This window comes from Malaclemys terrapin, chromosome 2, assembly GCF_027887155.1.
Source record: "Malaclemys terrapin pileata isolate rMalTer1 chromosome 2, rMalTer1.hap1, whole genome shotgun sequence".
In the NCBI taxonomy this organism is placed as follows: domain Eukaryota; kingdom Metazoa; phylum Chordata; order Testudines; family Emydidae; genus Malaclemys; species Malaclemys terrapin.
In genome coordinates this window covers 9,721,281-9,748,295 of record NC_071506.1, presented here as the reverse complement: position 1 = coordinate 9,748,295, position 27,015 = coordinate 9,721,281, and the positions used below count along the sequence as shown (strand labels likewise).

Below are 27,015 nucleotides of genomic sequence, written 5' to 3'. Positions count from 1 at the left end.
CCACGCAGATCTATTTCTGAATGCTTGCAGAAATATATTACCATTTTTTGCTATTTAATGAAAGTAGTGCATAGTAAGTCAGGTAAAAAACAAAAAACAAAACATGTCACACAAAAATATAATTGTCCTTAATGGTATCAATTCATTTATCTTTGCTGTATTGAGGCTTTCAAGATTCAACCTCTGCAGGAGTTACTGCCCCCACCTACTCTGCTTCTAAAGAAAGTACGTGTATTATAGACCAACTACAAATGAAGTAAATATTATCATTTCATAATTAAAAAACTGGTTTCTGTGACTCAGATTCCATTTGGTACAGACTGATGGTGTACATCTTATCTGGTCAGGCAGAATGGAGCCAACAGACTGTTTTGAAACCCTCAGGCCAACATGGCTCTTTCTTTTAGTCAGTTTCTCAGATGACATTTCCCAGATAAAAAGAGGACAGACAAGTAATCTCCATTCTACCCTGCAGAGAACTTAAGGACAACATACTGTGATCAGTGTGCCCAATCAGCTGATCTAAGTCAAAGACAAAATTTCCAGCTAAGAAATAGTTCTTTCCAGATCAGATATGAACAGCAGTCCTCCACCAAATCAAGTTTATGGTAGGTCTATAAATCTTACATCATGACAAGATATCAGAGATTTTTTTTAAGACAACATTTGCCTAACACATCAAAACATAAGGTTTAAACTAAAAGCAAGCAGCCATCCTATTAGCAAGGCTGATCTCAGGTTAAGAATAAAACAAGAACATGTAGCCGATAGACAATTATTTTCATCTTCCAAACAATTTTAAAACATTCACTAATTCAGCCTTAGAAAATTTCTGTCATGAAAATTTACTGTCTCAAGCATAAAAATCCTGACATCCATCCCTGGCAGAAAATGGAATAATAAAATTCAACTCACCCATCAAAAAAGTTACTTGACCCAGGTGAGAAAAATTATGCAAAACTGAACTAATTAATGCCTTTCAAGAAATTACATAATAGTCTTACTTCTGAATGGACAACAGCATTGATTAAGAGAGGTGCAGTGATGCTTTTGGTGAAATGCTTCAATAAACTGAAGTTCAATCATTGGTGTCATTGGGAGAGTGCCACAGTTGTTGACAGACAATGTAGAATTTCTTAACATTTTTAAATATAAGTGTGAACAAGTTCATTCTCACTGCTCTCATGTCATCAACTTGTTCCCAGTGTTAGAGGCACCAGCTTGTTCTTATTTTCCCACCATATTTGCACAGAAAAAGTAATAGTAAAAGATAGTAAAAGTAAAAGATTTTAGGCATCTATGCTACAACCTTGTTTTCAATTTGTAAAGTTAGTTAATGTAGAGACCAGTATATATGGATAATTAAAACAACAAAATAGAACATTAATTCAAAAACCAATCCTCATTCTCTGCCACTGCAACCAGCAGACTTTCAAGTTCAAACTAGGAAAGCAATTTACCTCGTAAATATCTATATTAGCTTCAGACTTTAAAACAGCAAATTTAAAAATCAGCAATACACAAATCAGTATCTAATTTGCAGTCAATATATAGTCTGCTAAACCTGGGGCGGGGGGTTATTAGAAATTTAATAGCAATATTTTGTAAAGTGAGCTACACTACAGCAAAACCACTGAGTCAAAGATTTATTGCCAGTTACACAAATGTATTCCTCCAGAAATCTTTTAGTATTCATGGGCTATGAACACACTCATATTATAAAGGTATTTTTACATAAATCCATTTAATTAAATATGTAAAGAAGGAATATGTTCAATATACATACTAATACATACCACTATTTGCACAATTCAAAAATCCAAAAACTTGCATTTTTCCACTGTGAAGAAAGGCACCCCTGAAAGGAAAGTATGTTTGGGATGGTTTCCTTGTCCCTGGGCTGCTCACATCTGTCTCTGCCTCCTTCCCTCAATACTCTAAACACCAGAGAGCTCTCAAATTTCTTACCAGGCAAATCAAAACATGTCCTCACTCCAAAAAACATTTTACGCAACTTTAATGATAAGAGGCAATAGGATGAATTAAAAAAAAAAACCTTACTAACGGAACTGTTTTAAGCTTTCATTAACAGGCTCCTTATTCTCAAAAGACCAAACCACCCATGCAGGTATTAGTTGCTCAGGAGTTTAAAAAAAAAAAAAGATTAATTGAAAAGTTGAAGTTTGTTAGATTCCTGCATCACTGCATTCCAGACAAGGGTCACTCTGGTAAAAATTAGGACTTATATCATTTGTGGAAGCAACAAATGAATTCTCTAGCTCAGTGCTTCTCAACCAGGGGTAAGTGTACCCCTGGGGTTACGTAGAGGTCTTCCAGGGGATACATCAACTCATCTAGATATTTGCCTAGATTTACAACAGGCTACATCAAAAGCACGAGTGATATCAGTACAAACTAAAATTTCATACAGACTTATTTACAGTAATAGTGTGCTGTGACACTTCTGTATTTTTATGTCTGATTTTGTAAGCAAGTAGTTTTTAAGAGAGGTAAAACTTGGGGTATACAAGACAAATCAGACTCCTGAAAAGGGTACAGTTGACTGGAAAGGTTGAGAACCAGTCTAGTTCATGCTCTTAATCAGTTCCCTGAAGTTTGCAGAATGCCTCTTATTATAGTTTTCACCATAATAAAAACTATTGTTAAGGTTAATTCAGGACTTTCATTATAACCGTGTTTTCTCATACAAGTTTCTGAAAATTTCACCTTTGAGAGTCTTCCATTTTTATTTGCAGCGCTGTTGTGGCCATGTTGGTCCCAGGCTGTGTTAACTACTAACTGTGTTAAACCATCTGTCCCACTATGTATTTAGCTGTGGCACTCGGAGTACTTTCCCAGACCTGAAGAAGAGCTCAGTGTAGCTCAAAAGCTTCTCTCTTTCAACAAAATAAGTTGGTCCAATAAAAGATATTACTTCATCCACCTTGTCTCACTTTTGTGAGCGTAATTTTCCATGGGGTGGGGGGGGAGGGTGTCTCAGCTGAGATGTGATTTTTAGGTTTGAGTTAAACCTTTCAGTATTTTTCTAGTTATGCAGAAGTGAAACCTTCCCCCAGCCCCCATTTTGCAATTTAGGTCAAAATAAAGTATCAAAGATACTCTTTTGCTCACATAATACAGAACAGGTGAACTTTAATAACGTGAAATTGTCATGTTACGGCTTGTCTACAGCACGCAGCTTTTAGCGAGAAGGCTGTGTCAACACAGCCTTGTTGCTAAAAGTCACCGGGTAAACGCTCTTTGTCGGCACTTTTGCCAATAAAATACTTCCAGCCCCGCGAGCGGCATTAGCTTTGTAAGCAGGAGAGCACTCCTGCCGACAAAGCCGCGTTCACACTGCCACTTGCGTCAGCAAAACTTTTGTCTTTTGCGGGTGGGGGGTGGGCTTTTTTAAGTACCTGTGAAAGACAAACGTTTTGTCGACAACTTTGCAGTGCAGACATACCCTTAGCTAGTCCTTACTCCTTGGCATTAATTGTAAAACTCAAACCTAACACTTCTGTATTTTCCCCATTACTTAAAAAAACGCCACACACACAAAATTTGCATTAACAAAACATTAAGACTGGATGTCAAGAAACAAAAAAGACATTCTCAGAGTAACTAAATTCGGCCATTTTGCATATTTCCATTTCTATACTGCTTTTTGAATGTGTTGTGGGAGGATTTGAGGGTTTTTTTTAATTTCATCTATTTATTTATTTATTTATTTATTTTAGACCTGCTATGCTATGTATGTTTGTTACTGAAAGCAAGGACAAAGAATTGTGCTTTCCTTGTATTTGAATTGGGAAGTAGTGATATTTGAGTCATGAAATTCCATAGTAAGGATTGTGTTCTAAAATGGCCTTAAAGTGGAGTATAAATTCCTCTCTCTCCTCTAAAAATAGGTGGTTAATTGGTGTGAAATTTCACAGTGAACATTTTTATGCCCTTTGAATTTGCTGTGTAATTTTTGTTTCATTTCTCTTCATTATTTAATAATAAGAAACCTCTGAACTTGAGCTTAGATTGAAATTTTCCTTGGCAGTCCTACTTTTCATTGTTGACTGATATTTACATAAAACTTAATAGAGAGGTGGACCTAGAGGATAACTGGTTGTGACCCAAGAACCAGATGCCAACTGGTGGAGGGCACTGAGGTATTTAAGAGTAGAGGAATCCCCTGGATTCAGCAAAAGAATTTAATGTAATTTATGTCTCTAATGAAAGCTTGTGTGTCACTGGTCATCATAACCATTCCAATATGTACGTAGGGGAACATGTGAGGAGTTATGTATACATACTAAAAATTATGCTCTCTAGGTCGGTAGTTAAAAACACGTCATTCAAAGGCAGTGTGTCTTGAGGCCAACTCCTCCTGACAGGGGCTGGGAGACACTTTCCTCTGGGGAAGACAATTGTGTATTTTATGTCATACAATAGGAATCTATTAGCATTCTAAGCCTTATAAGCATTCTAAGCCAAAAGCTGGCAAAGACTTCGGAAGAAAATTAACACGAAGAAGTAAACAGCAGCAAAGGGTAACCCTATCTTGAATATCAAAGGACTGTTCTGGTATATTTGGGGATGCCAAGAGACAACGTCTCTTCCTTCACGTAGGAAGTAAACTTACAGAGAGTTTGCTTCATGAAAAAAGGATCTCAGCCAGGCTTAGCTGAAAATCCTGAAGAGAACTTTGGGGAAGGTAATCTTTAGACAGGAGGATAACTTGTTAGTTAAGTTTAGGCTTTAGAATGTGTGTTATGATGTTGTTTCATATGTAACCACTTGTTCCCATCTCTCACACTTCTTTTTTATTTGAATCTCTATTTTTTTCTTAAATAAATTTCCTTTTGTTCTGTAACTGAACTGAAATGCTGTGCATAATTCTGTAGCAGTGGTCTAAGATGCAGCTGGTTAACTGAAGTACACTATTCCTTTGGGAACAGAGGATATGGGATCTCTGTAGGTATCCAGTAATTTGGGGATAGATACCACAGGTACCACTTTGAAGGGACTCGATGGCAGGGTTGCATCTGTTGTCAACCTGCAAGGCAAAAACAGGACTACTGTAGCCCAGAGAAGAGTGCTTGAGCGGGTGACATGCTGGTTGTGTTAGGGAGCTAATACCCAGCTAGTATAGACAAGGCTCCCTCACGCTGGAAGCAGGTGGGAAGAAAGTGCTTCACAGCCCTGGATGCCCCAAGAACTGTCACACTGTTGCAACAGGAAGGTTTCTTGCTTTAGGATAATTTCTGGTCATTATGCAAGATATAGCTGAAAATGTATGTGCTGTGCACACAAAACTGATTTCAGAGTAGCAGTCATGTTAGTCTGTATCTGCAAAAAGAACAGGAGTACTTGTGGCACCTTAGAGACTAAACAAATTGATTTGAGCATAAGGTTTCGTGGGCTACAGCCCACTTCTTCGGATGCATATAGAATGGAACATATATTGAGGAGATATATATATACACACATACAGAGAGCATGAAAAGGTGGACGTTGTCTTACCAACTCTGAGAGGCCAATTAAGTACGAGAAAAAACTTTTGTAGTGATAATCAAGATAGCTCAGTACAGACAGTTTGATAAGAAGTGTGAGAATATTTACATGGGGAGATAGATTCAATGTTTGTAATGGCTCAGCCATTCCCAGTCTCTATTCAAGCCTAAATTGATTGTATCTAGTTTGCATATCAATTCAAGTTCAGCAGTTTCTTGTTGGCGTCTGTTTTTGAAGCTTTTCTGTTGCAAAATTGCCACCCTCAGGTCTGTTACTGAGTGACCAGACAGGTTAAAGTGTTCTCCTACTGGTTTTTGAATGTTATGATTCCTGATGTCAGATTTGTGTCCATTTATTCTTTTGCGTAGAGACTGTCCGGTTTGGCCAATGTACATGGAGGAGGGGCATTGCTGGCACATGCAATATCTACCAATGTGATATATGCCATCATGTGCAAACTAGATACAATCAACTTAGGCTTGATAGAGACTGGGAATGGCTGAGCCATTACAAACATTGAATCTATCTCCCCATTGAAGTATTCTCACACTTCTTATCAAACTGTCTGTACTGGGCTATCTTGATTATCACTTCAAAAAAAATTTCTCTTACTTAATTGGCCTCTCAGAGTTAGTAAGACAACTCCCACCTTTTCATGCTCTCTGTATGTGTACATATATCTCCTCAATATATGTTCCATTCTATGCATCCGAAGAAGTGGGCTGTAGTCCACGAAAGCTTATACTCAAATAAATTTGTTAGTCTCTAAGGTGCCACAAGTACTCCACCCAACTCCATTAACATCCACAATGTGCTGAGGAGCAGAAGTTCCCTTGCTCATTCCAACAAACAGGCATGGATTTCTAATTATCCTGGCATCATGGACCCTTCCAGAACACCCCACATTAATACTGGTGAATCTTCCACAGTGATCAACCAGGCCTCACAGCATGATGGAAAAAATACTCTTTTCTGTTAATAAAGTCTTTGAACCAGTGGGGAGGGGCAGAGCAGGCACAAGTGTCTCATCAATAGTCTCTATACAGTTTGGGAACCCCCCATCCATGCAAAGCCATCAATAACATTCTGTGCACTGCCAAGCTGTATGACACAGCACAGCAGCACTCTCCTGATTAACTACTGACTGGTAGCCATTGGGTGTGGCGAGTTTCCAGATGTCAATGGTACCACACTTCTCCAAGCAGAGGGGAATTCTCATGTTAGTCTTCTCTCACTGCTGCTCCACAGATTTCTAGGAAAGTTGCCTTTGCCATTCTGCAGTTTTGCTGCCACTGCTGGTCATCCCTGGTCTTCATTGCTACCTTATCCCACTAGTCACTGCTAGCTGAGTGAGCCCAAAAGCAGAACTCCACTAAGCTCAGGTACTCCAGGTACATGCTCTGCAGAAATAACTACTTGATTTCATCCTCCTGCTCCTCATTTGGTAGCTGGATTGCTGCAGTATCAACAGCGCTATGAAACTGCAGGGCCAAATCCATCTGCCTGTCTGACTCAAAATACACGTGCATATGAACAACTGCCATGATCACAATGCTCAGCACAGGGTCCTCCAGGCTGCCTGATATCAGTTTGAAAATGATCCTGGCAAAATGAATGAATGCTAGGAAAGCTATCATAGGAAGTTGTTAGCTTGACCCCATGTCCCAGAATTTCTGGTATGCATCCCAGAATGGACTGCGGGGAAAAAAATGAGAGAGCAGCGCAGCAAAACAGTACACCATGGGATATCTGCCCAGAATACTGAGAGGTCAATTCAGACTAACACTGAGCTGTTTGAATGCAATGATTAACAATGAAAATACCACAATAAGGCATGGACACACTACCATTTGCAATAGTTAAAAATCACTGCAATTGAAAAGCCAAACTACATCACTGTTAACAGCACTGTGCAGACATGGCCTAAGAATGGTCTGGTTGTCTGAATTAAAGTATCCTGTTTGCCAAAGCTTTTCTAAGTGTCAATCCTAACTTCATTATATGTAACCCATATTCTGCAGTTAGTTCTCTTTTTAAATTTCAGCCAATTACAATCATTAAGCACTTTAACATATTAACCAAAACAAAGAACAGTGGATAGGTAATTGTAAATTGCTAACTATAAAGATAACAGTGTTCTCATAGTATTGCACTACCATCAACTTAGATTTATATGGCCCCTTATATCCCAAAGAGCTTTAAAGATGGTGTATATAGAGATAACTGACCCACCAATGGGGTAGAATGCAATAGCCATTCTGCACAAGTAATGCTACACTTGTTTTAAAGACAGCGGTGGAAGTGAGTCTTCTGTTTCTCTATAGAGCCTATCACCAGGAAAGTTAAGCACTAAGGTACTCATTCTTCAAAAACCTATGGACAGGCTTAAGACTAGTCCCTATGTGTAAAGTTATTTACTTGAATGGGATAATTCACAGGTATACACTTAAAAATGTGCCTATGTGTTTATAGGATTGGAGACTAAGAAGGAAAGAACTTCAGTTCAGCTACAATGGAGAGATTTTTATCTTTTGGTGGGCAGACCATACTTTTCCAAGTTGGAATAAGGCCACAGAGCAGAGCTTATCACATGACACTTGCAAAAATAATAAAGTGCCATGGAATATTTAATGAAGCCAACCCTATGATTTAAACTTATTCTGAAAGACAGCACCTCCAGAAGCAGGATGCCCCAAGCATTACGAGGATGTATTACTCCAGTTCCGTCACAATGAGCGGTGACATCTAATGAATCACGGACACCACTTCCTGTAGTATCTCTTGTCCTTGGGTTTCTCTTTTCATACTCACCTGGGAGGGAAAGAGGCAAGAGAAGTTCCCTACACCAAGGTATGTAGGTCTTTTGGCAACTCTGGAAGGAACCCTGCTGAATCCTCCCTCGGGCATGCATCCCTAGGAGGAAGCCCTGATGAGCCAAACTATAGCGTGGGGTCTTAGGGGTTACTTCCTAGCCAGAAGAAGAAGTGGGCTGTAACCCACGAAAGCATATGCTCAAATAAATTTGTTAGTCTCTAAGGTGCCACAAGTATTCCTGTTCTTTTATTATTAGCTAGGCACTCCTTAAGTTCAGCTGCAGGGGAGAGATACAAAGGGGTTATGTGGACCAGAAGCCAGGGCAGGAAGCTCTGTGGAACACAGGAGCTACCTGGTATAGTTTATACTATTTGTATTTCGGTTTACTGGTTGTAAAATTACATAGAAAGAAGGCAGTTAGAGATTTCTGCCAAGCTAGTGTTGATTTGGGTTAAACCAGACGCACTGCCAAAAAACCCCATCCTGAGAATGAGATCTTGTGTTCAAACCTGAACCACTGGGGAACATATACTCCTTTATGTAGCATAATCCTTTTCCACCAACATAATACTGTCTTCTTTTGCCCTGAAAACCTTGAGACAGTCAAACAGCTAACAAGACCAGCAAGACGTCACTTCCAGAAGTCAGACAGAGCTGTAAGCACTTCTAGGCGATTACTGCTTTAAAGAGATATTTTCACACTTCGTAGCTTCTGCAGGCTGAGCTTACTAAACACATCAGTGGCTCCTTGCATTCCTCCATTTCACCCCACAAATTCTGTGTACACACTCCCATCCCCCTCTATTTCAGGGACTCACTGCAATCTCACTCCCTTACCAGCAATTCACATTCCCTTCTTCCCCCATACCAGGATACCCCATTTCTTCTCCATGCCAAGGGCTGTGTGCGCATCCCCACTCCCTCCGCCATTATTTTTCTTTCTGTTGGGAGATAAACTCCATTGGGATGAGCAAAGACGAGTACTGTTATGTGAAAGGAATTAATGAATGACATCAACCACTTGTTTGATATATAAACAATTGCAGAGCTGCTTGAGGCTGTGCTGGCAGCGGCTTCATGTGTCTCCCTTGATTTTTCCCCAAAAATCAATAGGGTTCCGGCCACTGATGCCTAGAACATTCCCTGAAATTATGGGATTGATCAGCTGCAGCCTTCAAAAGTTATTGTGTTACAGATAAAGAAACGGAAAAAGGCTGTTGAGTTGCGTGCAAGGCCTTTGCAAGCTCAGCCAATAATATTACCACCCCTCACTTTGGAAGCTACTAGGATATACAAGTCCATTGTGTGCCAGCAATTTTTAAAACACATTGTACTGGTTGAAGCAAGGTTGCTTGACAAAAGGTCATAACTATTTTTAAATCCAATACATCTAAATATTGATATAACATTCATCACAATAGCGTCAGAGCACCTTTGTGTGGCTTGCTTCTTATAGGTGGAGCTAACATCACCTATTACTGAAGGCTGCCCGACATTTTCCTGTTTTCAGTTGCTTATTACATTATCAAAATTTAACCACCTGGGCTGAAATTTTCCATGCCATTTTCCCACCAGGACCTCAGCCTTATTCAGTGCCCAGAATGTACGGTGCTCAGCTAATGAGCAGCTACTCAATAGTTTTTGTTTTCTCTTCTTTGTTAAATACGTGGCTCCATGCCTTATTTACTGCATGCTATTCAAAGCCTGGTCTGAAGACAGAATTAAGTTCCTCATAAGCTTTTTTCTTGTCACTTGTCACTATAGTATGTGAGTGTTTCACAAAGCATAATTTATTTTCATACCACCCCTGTGAAGTGAGAGGTGGTGATACCCCCATTTTACAGATAGCAAACCAAGACAAAGAGAGTAAAGTCAAAAATATCCAACATGGGTATTCAATTCGATATGCCTAGGGACCAGATTGTCAGTATTTAGCATTATATAGTGCTTTATATGTTCAAAGTACAGTTCCCATTGACTAAAGTTGCAGCTGTGAGTGCTCAGCACTTCTGTAAATAAGAAACAAAGGTCTCAAAGTCAGGCACTCAAAATGAGGAACACACGATTAGTGACTATCTGTGAGAAGTCTGATTTAAATCAGGGGTGCCCAACCTACAGCCCACCAGAGCATTTCATAAGGCCCACAGCCGACTTCAACACAATAAGTGTGTAAATAGATTGTTTCTATGTACAGTATTGTCTATCTAAATACATACGGAACTTAAAATATAAGTCAATGCTAGTGACTTTAAATCTTATTAAAATATGTACAATCTGTTTGACCCACACAAGGTTATGCCTAGGTTTGTGAGGCTCCCCTGTGTAATAAGGTTGAGCGCCACTTGTTTAAGTGATTTGCCTAGCATCATATAGGAACTCTGTGGCAGAGGAAGAGATGGAATCCAGTTCTCCAGGGAAGTATTCGTCTGTCTGACCCCTGAAATCATCCATTCTCTTCCTGCAATCCCCTGCCTTATTCATTAAACACCTTCCAACTTCTGCAACAAATGAAATAGGGATCCTACAGACATGCTCATTCACTACACAATCCTGATTTATCCCCCAAAGCAAGTCCGTCTGTCCTGTGCACAGAATTGACTGGGGTCCTGAGGAAAAGATACCATGTGATCACGTAATTAAAGACTGTCTCATAATGCTTATGCACAAGGAGGTAAATTAAGGCTGAAACAGACAACCTTAATTCTGACATTTCCTAACTTTTGAGAGCTTTATTTTGCAACCTTAATAATGTTCTTTTAATGTAGTTTTGTGTGTGTAATAAAGAAGTATAGCACGTTAGATACCTAGGTGATAAATTCATAGCGTATATTGTATCTGGTTATGTAACACAAATAAAAAAGGGATGGTGCAAAAAAATGGCCAATAATTAAATTGAGCTAATCCCAGCCTTCTCCATTCCCCCAAACTGCTGACCAAACAGATCTACTTCCATCCCTCCCCATAAACATGCCAGAAAAATGCTATGTTAAATGTAATGTGTCTTGCTAAGAATTATTTTGAGAACGTTCTGGGCTGTGTTTTTACAGGAGGTCAGACTAGATGACCACAATTGTCCCTTCTGGCCTAGGAATCTATGAATCTATCTTTGCTTACTTGTCATGGTGCTATATTTTACAATACTATGATTCATGGAGCTGAGTGAAAATTTTATAATGAAGTCTTATCCAAGAAGGTGCACTCTACTGCAAGATATTTACCTAACAAACTAATAAATACATGGTTGTCATGGTTTTACCAGGATATGACTCACTTCAGTCTTTTACACACTGTGTATTCCAAAGTACAAATGGCTGCAGACCAAAAAGCACACTAGTACATGACATCATGACATTAACAGCTGTTCATTTTAAAAGGTCAACTGAAATGAAAGGAAACAATCAAAAAAAGATCCTAAATGCGGATAGTTCCCATCTAGGCTTTTTACACATGATAAATACATTTTGAGATGACCTGGAAGTCTTTTTACCTGCAGAAAGACAATTTCAGGCTCTGACTTTTCTGGGTTATCCATGCTACTGTTGAAGACACTGCTAACCCCTAAAACATACCAGGAATTGCATTGCCTTCATTATTGTAGATGTCAGGGATATCAACTGCTACATGAAACACATCGGCCTGAACTCAGGTATTAGCAGGTAAGGGGCCTCATATTGGCTTTTAACTGCTGGTGTTATAAACAGTGTAAAACTTTTCAGAAAAATGGAGCATGCCTCCACTGTCCATTACCATAAGTCTCAATTACCGCCTTGAAACCAAAATTCGAACAATTCCCCATGCCTTACCAGCTGCCAATGGCCCAGCTATCTCTTACCCAGCTAACAAAATCTTTAATATACTCCCTCCCAACAATTTCTGTTCACTGTCAATATAAAAATTTAAGACAGACTGAAAATCTGGGGCATGGCCAAATACACTAAGTTTACTATAAAAAATGTAAACACAGTATGACCCTGGTCCATAATACAAATAATAATACTTAAACATTATATTGATTAGACCTGACCTAAGGAGAGAAGGAAGAACAGTGAAGGGGAAAGAGGACAGTGGAGGCCATCTCATGTAACCCTGAGGTCCCAACTGCTTAATTCAGGTCTCATATGCTGCACAGGACATTGGATCTTGGTCTCAAGCATCCAGGCTGGCACTTTAGGGCTTTATTGTTTGCTCTAACTACAAAGCTTCAGGTTTTTTAATGAAGTGATAAAACTGAAGACTACTAAAAACTTGAACTTTACTATCTTTAACTCGCATGGAAAAACACCCAGGAAAACCAACTTTAATCAGACCAAGGCATTAATCTATTCATAGCTATGCAAGAGTTTAGTACAAATAGACATGGCACATTGGAAATGAGGGGAAGAGTGGGTGGGCAGGACGGGAGAAGTAATTATTCACCTAGAATTTTAAAAGCAAAAAAAGGCTAATTAGCAGCCATGAAATCCCTGGGCAAGAAATTAAAGAAAGTGTTACTGTGCAAGAAAAGACAGTCACACAATGCTGCACATTTGGGTAGTGATGAGATAAGTGAACCAGCATTAGGTGACCTTTACTAGTGGCGGAAGGTGTACAGACCAACTATATCATAGACAGAATTTGAAGGGCTTTAGAAAGTGGAAGAGGGTACCTTGAAGTTAATCTGAAAAGTAGCTTTAAGTGTATCAGAGCCAGGGATAGTTACATTTTTGCTACATCCAGAATGCTAGCAGCAGCATTTTGTACCTGCTGACATGTATTAATCATGATTGCAACAAGAAAGCCATTACAATAGTCTAAATGGGCAAAAATAATGGCATTAACTGAATCAGCAAGTTTGGTGAGTAAGTGCACTGGCATTCCTGAACTGTCGGCAGAAAGATTTTGTTACAGTTCAAAACATGAGTGATGTGAATCTTGCTGGACTCTTGTCACCCACATTGCTCACCACAAAAGAGAGTGTAGTAACAAAAAGCATTAAGGTGTGGGCAACAAGAGTGAGTAACTAGTTTCCACAATTCTGCGTTGACTACAACCAATTATACAAAAATCCCAGACATCCAAGTACAACATCATGTAGCCAATGATTTTAGTTTATTGTTCATTCATTCTGTGATGTTATGACTAAGGCTAAGATTTTGTCAGAGATATTTTTAGTAAAAGTCACGGACAATAAAGAAAAATTCACGGAAGCCTGTGACCTGTCCCTGACTTTTACTAAAAATATCCATGACAAAATGGAAACCTGCTGGGCAGCTGCAGGACAGGCTTGGAGCTTGAGGGTCTCCTTCCACCCTGGCTCAGAACTACAGGGGTCCCTCTGCCACCCACGGGGGCCTGAGGCTGCAGGGATCCCACTGCCAACCACTGAGACCAGAAGCTGCAGAGGTCCCCCGCAGCTCCCTGCCTCCACGGGAAGCGACAGGACCCGGCAACTCCCAGCCACTGTGGGCTGAAGTCACTGAGGTCTTTGGAAGTCTCAGAATCCATGACCTCTGTGACAAAATCATGTTATGATTAACTAACATGTATGTCATATATAATTGTATGCTAAACAGAGTTAAGTTGTAGAATGATAGACGTATAAGATTGATCAGTAGTCAGAAAGGATAAGTATGCATTAGATATCTAAGTAAGGAGGGCTGAAACGCAAGGCCTACACGCTGAGGCCTGTAATACTTTAGCTTAGCCATACTAGACTATAGGCTTAAGAAATGCTTGACATAAGTAAGTAACTGTGCCACAAGATTACAGGAAAAGATTTACCAATGGATGATATTGTGAAAAATTAACAGTAAGAGTAATTTCTTTTTTGCTTACAAGATACCTGGTAGTCACATTATTCTACATGTCCTAACCACAGGGTATGAGGTATAGTCAGAACCACATTATAAAAAGAGAGTGCCCAGAGTGGGAAAATTGAGCTCCCTATGTGAAACTCCAGCAGGAACCATCCCTCTACTGATGATCAATTGGCAAGGCAGCCATCAGATTTTAAGAATATCCTTAAGGATGTGAGCATAACTATATTTGTAATTTGAGCATAGGTCTTTATAGAATTTCTATATGCATGGGTAATCATAACTTTAATAAAACTTGTAAAACAGACTAGACCTTGTACTTGTAAGTGCATGTGTAGTCACTATCCTGGTCTTTATGTGTTCCTAGAGAGTCTAAATCTGAAGCAAGTAGCAGAGGTGACTTTCACTCTGTTGAGCTTGAAACTGTAGCCACAACAGCCAAACCAATGCTGGTGTAATATAACATCACTAACATTAACTTTAAATAAAACTAAAGACTACAATCAGTAAGGGAAACAAGTCAGAAAAATATCAGTCTCAATGTGGATAAAATATAACCCTGCAGTGATGGATTAAAGCACTTAGGGAAAGCACAGATGAACTAAAAAGAAGACCAAACAGGACTCACGGCATAAAGAACAGAAGTAGAAGGGTTGAACACCACAGGCGACAGACATATTGCAAGTCTGTGATTTGGCAGAGTGAATGTACAGAAAATATAGTTTCTATTTGAAACCACAAGAAGTACAATATGGAACTAGAGGATTGTTAAAATTCTTCTCCATTACCATAGTGTCATCCTGATTCTACAGTGTTCAGTTGAGCAGCTTTGGTATGAAGCAGCTACAAAGCTTTTGTAGGTAAGATAGGGTCTTTCAAATGCCCCTCACACAAGCTGTCCACATGACAGATTGAGCTTAGCAACCCCTGCGCCCATCAGACTGGCAGGAAGACTGCACTACTGACGTCACAAAGATGCTACGTCTTTACAGGGTCCTGGTAAAAAAATAAACTTCAGCGGATATCATTTACAACTTTAGGGCATAGTGTAAGCAACATACACTGACACGCCTCTGAAGAAAATAGCCTCATTGGACACTATTTACATACCCGTTAGAGCTCAGCAAGTGTGGTCAACTTCCCTATAGCATCAGTACTACTACTAATTATTAAAACCTCTTAGCACTTATACAGGGTTACCATACGTCCAGATTTTCCCGGACACATCCGGCTTTTTGGTCCTCAAATCCCCATCCGGGGGGAAATTCCAAAAAGCCGGACATATCCAGGAAAATAGGGTGGGCTTGTGTGGCTTGGATCTGGGCTGGGGAGCCGCTGGGGCCGGACCCGGAGCCGGACGGGCCGGTGCCCCGGGGCCCGATCCAAGCTGGAGCCACCAGGGCCAGCACGCTCGGCCAGAACTGGGACCAGGGCCCGAGCCAAGCTGGGCCGGAGCTGCTCGGCCGGACTGGGCCGTGCCCCCAAACCCCAGCTCCAGCTAACCTGCTGCCTGCCTGTTTGATTCGCGGGAAGCAGGGGAGAGGGAGGAGCAGGGGGGCGGAGTGTTCAGGGGAGGGGGCGGAGTTGGGGAGGGGACTTTAGGAAAGGGGCGAAGTTGGGGTGGGTCTGGGAAGGGGGCGGAGTTGGGGCAGGGGCGGGGCCCCTTGGAGTGTCCTCTTTTTGTTATTTTAAAATATGGTAACCCTAATTTATAGCTTTTTTCGTGAGTGGATCTCAAAGAAGATCTCAATGGGCTTTACAAAAGAGGCTAGCATAATTATCTCCATTTTAGAGATGGAGAAATATAGCCACCGGGAGGCAAAATGACTTTCCCAAGGTCACCCAGACCAGTGACCGAGCTAGGAATAGAATCCAGGCCTCCCAAGTCCCAGTCCAGTGGTCTATCCACTAGGAAACACTGCATCCCTTATACTTAAGAGAAGTATATTTTTGAGTGCTTTGCATAACTCAAAAATTGCTTAATGAATTTTTCTCAAATTAAAAAACATGGAAAACAATCCAAATAAGATTTAACACCCACCCCCTCCCCCTTTCAGAGAAGTGAGTGAATGAACAGAAGGGTCATGTATTAGACAGTTAAATTTATTTATAGCTATAAAATTTATTTTACAATAGTATAATGAAAGGATTTCATGATCTCATATGCCATCTAAACTAGATTTATGTCAAAGGGAATCTGGGATGAATCTTGTTACAGTTTAACATCAATTGCTTACCATTGGGATCTTCAAAAGCACCTAACAGAGTTAAGCAACGCAAGTCTGATGGAAAAAGTCAATGGGACTTGTGCTCTCTTAAGGTCATAGATTCATAGATTCTAGGACTGGAAGGGACCTCGAGAGGTCATCGAGTCCAGTCCCCTGCCCGCATGGCAGGACCAAATACTGCCTAGACCATCCCTAGTAGACATTTATCTAACCTACCCTTAAATATCTCCAGAGACGGAGATTCCACAACCTCCCTAGGCAATTTGTTCCAGTGTTTAACCACCCTGACAGTTAGGAACTTTTTCCTAATGTCCAATCTAGACCTCCCTTGCTGCAGTTTAAACCCATTGTTTCTGGTTCTATCCTTAGAGGCTAAGGTGAACAAGTTCTCTCCCTCCTCCTTATGACACCCTTTTATATACCTGAAAACTGCTATCATGTCCCCTCTCAGTCTTCTCTTTTCCAAACTAAACAAACCCAATTCTTTCAGCCTTCCTTCATAGGTCATGTTCTCAAGACCTTTAATCATTCTTGTTGCTCTTCTTTGGACCCTTTCCAGTTTCTCCACATCTTTTTTAAAATGCGGCGCCCAGAACTGGACACAATACTCCAGCTGAGGCCTAACCAGAGCAGAGTAGAGCGGAAGAATGACTTCTCGTGTCTTGCTCACAACACACCTGTTAATGCATCCCAGAATCATGTTTGCTTTTTTTGCAACAGCATCACACTGTTGACTCATATTTAGCTTGTGGTCCACTATAACCCCTAGATCCCTTTCTGCCGTACTCCTTCCTAGACAGTCTTTTCCCATTCTGTATGTGTGAAATTGATTTTTCCTTCCTAAGTGGAGCACTTTGCATTTGTCTTTGTTAAACTTCATCCTGTTTAACTCAGACCATTTCTCCAATTTGTCCAGGTCCTTGGATGCTTTAGAATATCTCAGCCTAAACCAGTTTTACCCAACATTAATAAAACCCATTGAAAAAATTAGTTCACTGGAAATTCCACATACCTTAAGTAGATTTTCCAGCGCTCAGTAGTAGGTACTTGCTATGACTGAGATGGAAGTCTGAAATAATAATTTAGACTTGATCAGGATCCTTTTTTGACATATGAAAATTCAGATTAGTCACATACTTGATACCTGTTGAATGCAAATAGTTTAACAGTGACCCCAGCAATATTAAGTCAAAATAATTTTCCAAATAAATGGACTATGTGGCAGTCAGTTGGGGTGCATCTTGTGTTATGACATCTACTGGAGATGGAAGTGAATGCCTTATCGAGTGTTGGAGTGTGTTGTTAACAGTACTGTAGGTGATGTGAAGGTGGTTAAAAAAAAAAAATGCTGGAGACTTTTCCCTTATTATTTTCATGCTTTCAAGGTTTTGGATGGATGGGTCTGATGAAACTGTAATAGTCTAAACCAGGGGTTCTCAACCTTTTTCTTCCTGAGCCCTCCCCTATAAAAACTCCACAGCCCACCTGTGCCACAACAACTGTTTTTATGTATATAAAAGCCAGGGACAGTGTTAGGGGGTAGCAAGCAGGGCAACTGCCCAGGGCCCCACACCACAGGGGGGCCTACAAAGCTAAGTTGCTCAGGCTTTAGCTTCAGCCCCAGGTGGCAGGACTCAGGGCCTCAGGCTTTAGCCCCATGTGATGGGGCTTTGGCTTTCTGCCCTGGCCCCAACATGTCTAATACCAGCCCTGCTTGGCAGCCCCCCGAAACCTACTTGCGGCCCTGCCCCCCCTCCCCCAGGGGGCCTCAGATCCCTGGTTGAGAACCACTGGTCTAAATGTATCTTGATGCTGATTGTGTGCATGTGTGAAGTGCATACCACAAAAAAGGCCCCAATTGCTGAATGAGGATTCTAGGTGCTACAACAGTACAAATAATAAAAATGAATAAATCAAGTCTCCCTGAAGAAAATCTGAAAACAGTATCTGGTGAGAAGAACTGGTTACTCATCCTGTGCAGTAACTGTCGTTCTTTGAGATGTGTGTCACTCTAGATGCGTTTGCAATCCCTGCACCTTTGAGCAGAGCTTGTCATAGCACTGTCTGGCCCGTGCATGCATGCTAGTCAGTTTCATGCCCCATACCATCATTATATAACACTGCGCAGGTGAACTGCTCTCCATTCCTTCTCTACTGCAAATCCCTATAACAGAGAACTCTGAAGCAAAGGGGAGGGAGGGCAAGTAGTGTAACACCCATAGGTACAGACATCTCAAAGAACTACAGTGACTGCACAGGGTGAGTAACCATTTCTTCTTCTTTGAGTAGTGTCCCTATAGGTGCTCCAATTTAGGTGACTACCGAGCAGTTCCCCATAAGGCAAGGGGGGCTTCAGAGTAGAGTCCAGTATGGAAGAAAATACAGCTGAGACAAACACAATATCAGAAGTAGAGTCGTGAGTTATTGAGTCACACTCAGTGAACCTATCAGAGGGGTAGCCGTGTTAGTCTGAATCTGTATAGAAGCCCAAGTAGCGCCTCACTTATTTCAATAATGGGCATGTTTTTGAGATATGCCATAGAGATGGAAATGGAACACATATAGTGAATTTCTATGTCCAATTTCCAAAACCGGATGTTGCCCTCAGGCCAAAAAGTTTGCCCGCCCCTGCTCTAAAGTTTTACATTGTTTTGTTTTTGAGTGCAGTTATGTAACAACAACAACAAAAATCTACATTTGTAAGTTACACTTTCACGATAGAGATTGCACTACAGTACTTGTATGAGGTGAACTGAAAAACACTATTTATTTTGTTTATAATTTTTACAGTGCAAATATTTGTAATCAAAAATAATATAAAGTGAGCACTGTACACTTTATATTTTGTGTTGTAATAGAAATCAATATATTTGAAAATGTAGAAAAACATCCAAAAATATTTAATACATTTCATTTGGTATTCTATTATTTAACAGTGCGCTTAATAACAATAATTTTTTTTAATCGCAGTTAATTTTTTTGAGTTAATCGCATCAGTTAACGGCGATTAATCGACAGCCCTAATTCCAATTGATTTATTTTATAATTATATGGTAAAAATAAGAAAGTAAACAATTTTTCAGTAATAGTGTGCTGGCACTTTTGTATTTTTATGTCGGATTTCGTAAGCAAGTAGTTTTAAAGTGAGGTGAAACCTGCGGGTCTGCAAGACAAATCTGCCTCCTGAAAGCGGTACAATAGTCTGGAAAGGTTGAGATCCACCGTTGCAAGGCATTTAAGAACTAGATTGAGATCCACCGTTGCAAGGCATTTAATAACTAGATAGAAGTGAGTAGGACACTTGACTGGCAGACAGAGATTTCCAAGCCCCCTGAGGAACCATGCATGCTATGTCCTTTTTTATTTTGACCAACATTTTGGCTAATAGAGGAGTTGGTACAAATGCATACAATAGATCTGACAACGAATGAAGGTGAAAGGCACCCCCCAGGGATCACTGACCCAGTCTGCTGCTGGAGCAGAACTGGGCACATCTCTTGTTTATTGCTGTGGCGAACAAGTTTATCTTGGGGGTGCCCCATTGCCAGAATACGTGATGTAATATGCTGGAGTCTATTTCCCACTCATGGTCTCAGAAGAAGTGGCTGCTGAGTGTGTGCGCCGTCACATTCTGAACCCCTGGAAGATAAATTGCTATGATGACAATCCGATTGTGTATGCACCAATTCCAAAGCTTGACAGCCTTGGCGTGGAGGGAGGGGGGCCTTGCTCCCTCTTGCCGGTTGATATAAAACATGTATGATATGTTGTCATCATTACCCTTAGATGCTTGCCCCTGATTATTTGTAGAAACTGAAGACAGGAATATCTGACTGCTCTGAGTTCCAGGAGATTGATGTGAAGCATGGTGTAGTGGGGTGATCACCCGCTCCTGGCCTGAAAGGGTTAAAAACAGCCCTGGGAGAGGGCTGTCACAGGGGGTTAAAAGCCAGTCCTTGGAGAGGGCTAGGGCTGGGGCTGGGAGCCTTAGGCTGGGCTGATTGGGTAGGCAGCCTTAGCTGTGGCCACGCCCCAATCAGGCCTCAGCTGGCCCTATATAAGAGGCTGGGAGCCAGGAGCTCAGCAGTCTCTCTCTAGCTATAGAGGGAGATGGGCCTGGCTGCAGGGAGCTAGAGACAGGGTACCTGAGTGGAGCAGGGCTGGGGAAAGGCAGAGGAGCCGGGGAGCTCCAGCCTGGAAAACTGCGGCCTAGCAGAAGGCCAATGGGTACTGGGGGTTGCAGAGGGCAGCCCAGGGGTAGGCAAAGGCAGCAGGTCCAAACCCAACCTTGCCAGAGATGAGTAGGCTGATACTGCAGTCTGCCCCAGGGCGTGGAGGCTAGATGATGACTGGCAGTATCCTTATACTGAGGCGATGTGGGGATAGTAGGTGGGGGTTCCCCGGGGAGGGGAGACCCTGAGACTGAGGGGTTTACAGCCAGGGGGCAGCACCCCAGATAACGGGGACCGGGTCCAGGAGGGACACAGTGGCCAAGCGAAAGCGGGACACCGGTCTGCAGAGGGCGCTCCGGAGGCTGGATGAGCTAATTCCCAGAAGACACCAGCAGGAGGCACCGCGGGGTTAGTCCCACTTGCTACACATGGTCTCTTCTGAGCCGGATTGTATTGACCATGTTGGAAAGGGCTACAAACCTATGCAGAAAAAGGTAGGCTCTTGCTGCTAGTGAATTGAGAGGAGCCCTCAGGAATTCTAAGTTTTGCCCAGGGATCAAAGTGGATTTTTGAATGTTCAGTTGTAGGCCCAGGTTGAGGAAGAGACTATGACTTCAGAAGTTTCCTGTAAAGTCAGTTCCAGGGACTGGTCCGTCAGCAGCAAATCATCCAGATAAGGGAACACTAAAATATCTTTCCTGCGGAGCTGTGCTGCTAGTACTTACATGACTTTCAAAAACACCCTTGGGGCAGATGAGGCCAAAAGGGAGCACCCTGTTCTGAGCGTGGTCCTGGCCGACAGTAAAACATGGGAATTGTTTGTGAGATGGATGGATCGCAATGTGGAAATATGCATTATAGTTAAAAGACTAGAGACCCAAGTATCAACCCTGCATTGCATCAGAGAAAATGAAGACTTTCTGGATAGAAGTCAGCATTTGGTACTACAGGCACAGCATGCTGAAGAATCAGAGAGGGCAATGCAGAATGGGGAAAAAAATTGGCAGAATGTGACCTCCAGAAAAAGGAGAACCCATGTACTCCGAGTGCAGATAGAGGTAAGAAACCGTTTTCAGGCTCTCTGCACAGGTATTACGACGGAGAATGGTTTGGAAGAGTCTACCGAGGGAAGGGATCAGAAGGAGACCCCATCGACCAACAACACATGGGATGCATTGTACTAGGGATGGGGGTTCCACAACCATCATTCCCAAGAGGAGCAGATGGATGGTGGTGGTAGGGGACTCCGTCCTAAGGGGGACAGAGTCATCCATCTGCTGTCCAGACCGGGAAACTCGAGAAGTGTGATAATTGCCTGAAGGATTGCTAGGAAGAGATGGGGTCCACCTAACGAAGAGAGCGAAGAGCATCTTCGCAGGCAGGCTTGCTAACCTAGTGAGGAGGGCTTTAAACTAGGTTCGCTGGAGGATGGAGACCTAAGGCCTTAGGTAAGTGGGGAAGTGGGATACCGGGAGGAAACACAAGGAGGAGGGTGCAACAGGGAAGGCCTCCTGATTCTTACTGAGAAAGTAGGGCAATTGGCTAGTTATCTTAGGTACGTGTACACGAACGCAAGAAGCCTGGGAAACAAGCAGGAAGAATTGGCAGTCCTGGCACAGTCAAGGAACTATGATGCGATTGGAGTAACAGAGACTTGGTGGGGTAACTCACATGCCTGGAACACTGTCAAGGATGGGTATAAATTGTTCAGGAAGGCTAGGCAGGGGAGAAAGGGTGGAGGAGTTGCACTGTATGTAAGAGAGCAGTATGATTGTTCAGAACTCCAGTATGAAACTGGAGAAAAGCCTGTTCAGAGTCTTTGGGTTAAGTTTAGAAGCGAGAGCAACAATGGTGATGTCGTGGTGGGCATCTGCTATAGACCACCAAACCAGGAGGATGAAGTAGAAGAGGCTTTCTTTGGACAATTAACAAAAGTTTCCAGATCACAGGCCCTGGTTCTCATAAGAGACTGCAATCACCCTAACATCCGCTGGGAGAGCAATATAGTAGTGCACAGACAATCCAGGAAGTTTCTGGAGAGCGTTGGGGACAACTTTCTGGTGCAAGTGCTAGAGGAACCAAGTAGGGGCTGTTCTCTTCTTGACCTGCTGCTCACAAACAGGGAAGTAGAAGTAGGTGGCAACGTGAGCAGTAGTGACCATGAGATGGTCGAGTTCAGGATCCTGACAAAAGGAAGAAAGGAGAGCAGCAGAATACAGACCCTGGACTTCAGAAAAGCAGACTGACTCCCTCAGGGAACTGATGGGCAGGATCCCCTGGGAGGCTAATATGAAGAAGAAAGGAGTCCAGAAGAGCTGGCTGTATTTTAAAGATGCCTTATTGAGGGTGCAGGAACAAACCATCCCAATGTGCAGAAAGAATACCAAATATGGCAGGCGACCAGCTTGGCTTAACAGAGAACTCTTCAGTGAGCTTAAACACTGAAAGGAAGCTTACAAGAAGTGGAAACTTGGACAGATGACTAGGGAGGATTATAAAAACATTGCTCGAGCATGCAGGGGTGTAATCAGGAAGGGCAAAGGACAATTGGAGTTGCAGCTAGCAAGGTATGTGAAGGGTAACAAGAAGAGTTTCTACAGGTATGTTAGCAACAAGGTGGTCAGGGAAAGTGTGGGCCCCTTATTGCATGGGGGAGGCAACATAGTGACAGATGATGTGGAAAAAACTGAAGTATTCAATGCTTTTCTTGCCTCGGGTTTCACACACAAGGTCAGCTCCCAGACTGCTGCACTGGGCAGCACAATATGGGGAGGAGGTGAGCAGCCCTCAGTGATGAAAGAACTACTTAGAAAAGCTGGACATACACAAGTCCATGGGGCCAGATGCAATGCACCTGAGGGTGCTGAGGGAGTTGGCTGATGTGACTGCAGAGCCATTGGCCATTATCTTTGGGGGAGGTCCCAAACAATTGGAAAAAGGCAAATATAGTGCCCATCTTTGAAAAAGGGAAGACGGAGAATCCGGGGAACTACAAACCAGTCTGGCTCCCCTCAGTCTCTGGAAAAATCATGGAGCAGGTCCTCAAGGAATCCATTTTGAAGAACTTGGAGAAGAGGAAGGTGATCAGGAACAGTCAACATGGATTCCCCCAGGACAAATCATGCCTCACCAACCTGATGGCCTTCCATGATGAGATAACTGGCTCTGTGGATATGGGGAAAGCAGTGGACGTGATATACCTTGACTTTAGCAAAGCTTTTGATACAGTCTCCCACAGTATTCTTGCCAGCAAGTTAAAGTATGGATTGGATGGATGGACTATAAGGTGGATAGAAAGCTGGCTAGATCGTCGGGCTTAACAGGTAGTGATCAACGGCTCAATGTCTAGATGGCAGCCGGTAACAAGTGGAGTGCCCCAGGGGTCGGTCTTCATTAATGATCTGGATGATGGGATGGACTGCACCCTCAGTAACTTCGCGGATGACACTAAACTGGGGGGAAGGTAGATACGCGGGAAGGTAGAGATTGGGTCCAGAGTGACCTAGACAAATTAGAGGATTGGGCTAAAAGAAATCTGATGAGGTTCAACAAGGACAAGTGCAGAGTCCTGCACTTAGGACGGAAGAATCCCATGCACTTTTACAGGCTGGGGACCAACTGGCTTAGCAGCAGTACTACAGAAAAGAACCTGGGGATTACAGTGGATGAGAAGCTGGATATGAGTCAACAGTGTGCCCTTGTTGCCAAGAAGGCTAACAGCATATTGGGCTGCATTAGTAGGAGCACTGACAGCAGATCGAGCAAAGTGATTATTCCCCTCTATTCGACACTTGTGAGGCAACATCTGGAGTATTGCGTCCAATTTTGGGCCTCCCACTACAGAAAGGATGTAATTGGAGAGAGTCCAGCAGAGGACAACACAAATGATTAGGGGACTGGGGCATATGACTTATGAGGAGAGGCTGAGGGAAACCGGGCTTATTTAGTCTGCACAAGAGATAAGCAAGAGGGGATTTGATAGCAGCCTTCAACTACCTGAAGGGGAGTTCCAAAGAGGATGGAGCTAGGCTGTTCTCAGTGATGGCAGATGACAGAACAAGGAACAATGGTCTCAAGTTGCACTGGGGGAGGTCTAGGTTGGATATTAGGAAAAACTAGGAGGGTGGTGAAGCACTGGAATGGATTACCTAGGGAGGTGTTGGAATCTCCATCCTTAAGAGGTTTTTAAGGCCCGGCTTGAGACAGCCCCCTGGCTGGGATGATTTAGTTGGGGTTGGTCCTGCTTTGAGCAGGGGGCTGAACTAGATGACCTCTTAAAGTCTCTTCCACCCCTAATCTTCTATGATTCTTCTATGATCCTGAAGGTCAAGATCTGAGAACCAATTCTTTTGATCTAGTGAAGGAATTATCGCTGCAAGTGTCACCATTTTGAATTTTTGTGCCTTCACATAAATGTTGAGTAACTTCAAATCTAGGAAGATCTCCAACTGCCAATCTTTTTTGGTACCAGGAAGTACCTGGAATAAAAACCCTTTCCTCTGTGCTGCATGGGAACTGGTTCAATAGCATCCAAGCTATAGAAGAAAGTCTGTTTCTTGACAAAGCAAGCTCTCATGAGAGGAGTCCCTGAAGAGGGACAGGGAAAGAGGGCTGGTTGGTGGAAGAGTAGTAAAGTGAATGGCATACCCTGTGGAGATGATATCCAAAATCCACTTGTCTGTAGTGATCAACTCCAAAACCTGCCTGAAGTGGTAAAGGCAGTCACTGAAGGGAGGAAGGCACGTGAACTGTTGCAGCTTGTAAGAACTATGATGGTAATTCAGACCCTCGACAAGCCCATCCAAATTGCATATTCTGGACTTCTTTCGGAAATCTGGAGAGCTGAGAGCCGGGAAGCCCTTCTCATAACTTTTTTCTGGGGCTTGGATTTAGCGCGGTGCTGCCTTCCACGTTGGTTAACTGTGTCAACCACCAAAGGATTAGGAGAGGGATGAGAAAATTAAAACAAACAGTCTTTTGCTGTTTCGTATCTTCCTACAAGAGAATGGAACAGTAGCCAGACAATCTTTACAGGGCCCAGAAGAGCCTCCTTGACAGACAAAGCCATGTGGGCAGATGAGGATGAATGAAGGATGTCAAGCAGCTCATGATTAAGTTCTTTAAGCTCCTTGTAATGGGGTTACAGTTATCCCTCCTCCTCTGGGTCTGAGGGAGGCCACGCCACCTCACTAAGTCACTGGGATCATGGCCTAGTGTCAGGGGAATTAGCATAGTAGGCATCATCATCCCAGCCTTTGTAACAGGGTGGAACCCCAAACAGTCAAGAGACCCTAGGCCCTCAGGCAGGGCTGAGCTTAAGAGCAGTCTGTAGATTCTGGCCTGTAGAGCTAACAAGCAGTCTACAAGCTCTAACTCTTCGGTAGGGGAGGAGCTAGCAAGCAGTCTATGGTGGGGAGGCTGCCACTGAGTCCCAGACCAGAGCCCTCCCGCAACACACTGACCGGCTGTGAAGCCACCACACCACCAAACTGACATCTGGTTTCCCTGGGCTGCTTCCTACCAGAGTCCCGAATCAAGCTCTATCGTCTCAGGAGCTGCTGCTGCATCAGAGTACTCAGCCACCAGCAGTCCCACCAGCTCCTCCCCAGCCTTGGTCCTCCCTGGGTCCAGGGCGCGGCAGGCTCAGCAGCAGGGTCGGCGGGCTGCAGCACATAAGACACATCTGTCTCCTTCCCTGGCTCTGCTCAAATTGAACTGGGGGCTCCGCCTTTTGTACTTCTTGCCCCACCTCTCAACTTCTGGTGGGAAGGGCGAGCCCGGCCTGACTCCACCCACCCGGGCAGAGAGAGTGGTTCCTCTTCCTCTGGCTTGGAGGGAGGCCACACCGCTTCACTACACTCCTCAAGAGGATTCTGCAAGGTGTCAGCAATTCTCTTCATGAGATCCTGGAACTGTTTAAATTCATCTGCCAAGGATGGAGGAGGAGGCATAAACTTCTTCATCCAGAGAAGAGATACTGGCCAGAGGAGAGACCTCTTCATTGGCTCTAGCATCTTGCTCCTCAAAAGTTTCTTCTTGAGGATCAGGTGATCTAGAGAAGGCAGGCGATGAAGGTCGCCTATTTCTGCAACAGGTGGTGCTTGAAGCCCTGGAAAATTGCTGGTGATAGGCTGCCCAAAGGTCCCAGTATGGCCGAGGAAGTGCATAAGGAATAGGACAGGGCACCCCCGGGTGCTCACACCAGCGAGATGGTGGCTGCGACCTTGTGCCATGAGTAGTCGAAGGCTGAGAGACTTCTGGAAAGAGGCCTCTATAGGGGTGAGGAGGAGAGTCCTGTATTGATATTTGGGAAAACGAGGCAAGGTCTTCATCAGAATCCTCTTCCTCAAACTCACTATGAAATGGTAGAGCTCCCAGAGAAATCTGTAGTGAAACTGTTGGTACTGGGTGAACTTCCGGAGATCTCAATGTCCTGGGTACCAAAAATATGTTGGAGCTCAGCAGTGGAGAACTGGGGTCTCAGATATAGCCAGGACC

At 43.0% G+C, this 27,015-nt stretch overlaps 1 protein-coding gene across 2 annotated transcripts in view; it reads right to left on the bottom strand.

Annotated features, from left to right (window-relative positions):
- Window positions 1-27,015, bottom strand: part of PTK2 (protein tyrosine kinase 2) — a 349,972-nt gene that overhangs the window by 303,708 nt on the left and 19,249 nt on the right. Inside the window, exon 2 of one of the 2 annotated variants that reach the window (XM_054017938.1) lies at window positions 17,358-17,414. The exons of the other annotated variant lie outside the window; for it this stretch is intronic. The gene's annotated coding sequence lies outside the window, so the exon portion shown is untranslated. The remainder of the gene's footprint in view (window positions 1-17,357; window positions 17,415-27,015) is intronic. 2 annotated transcript variants of the gene reach the window in all.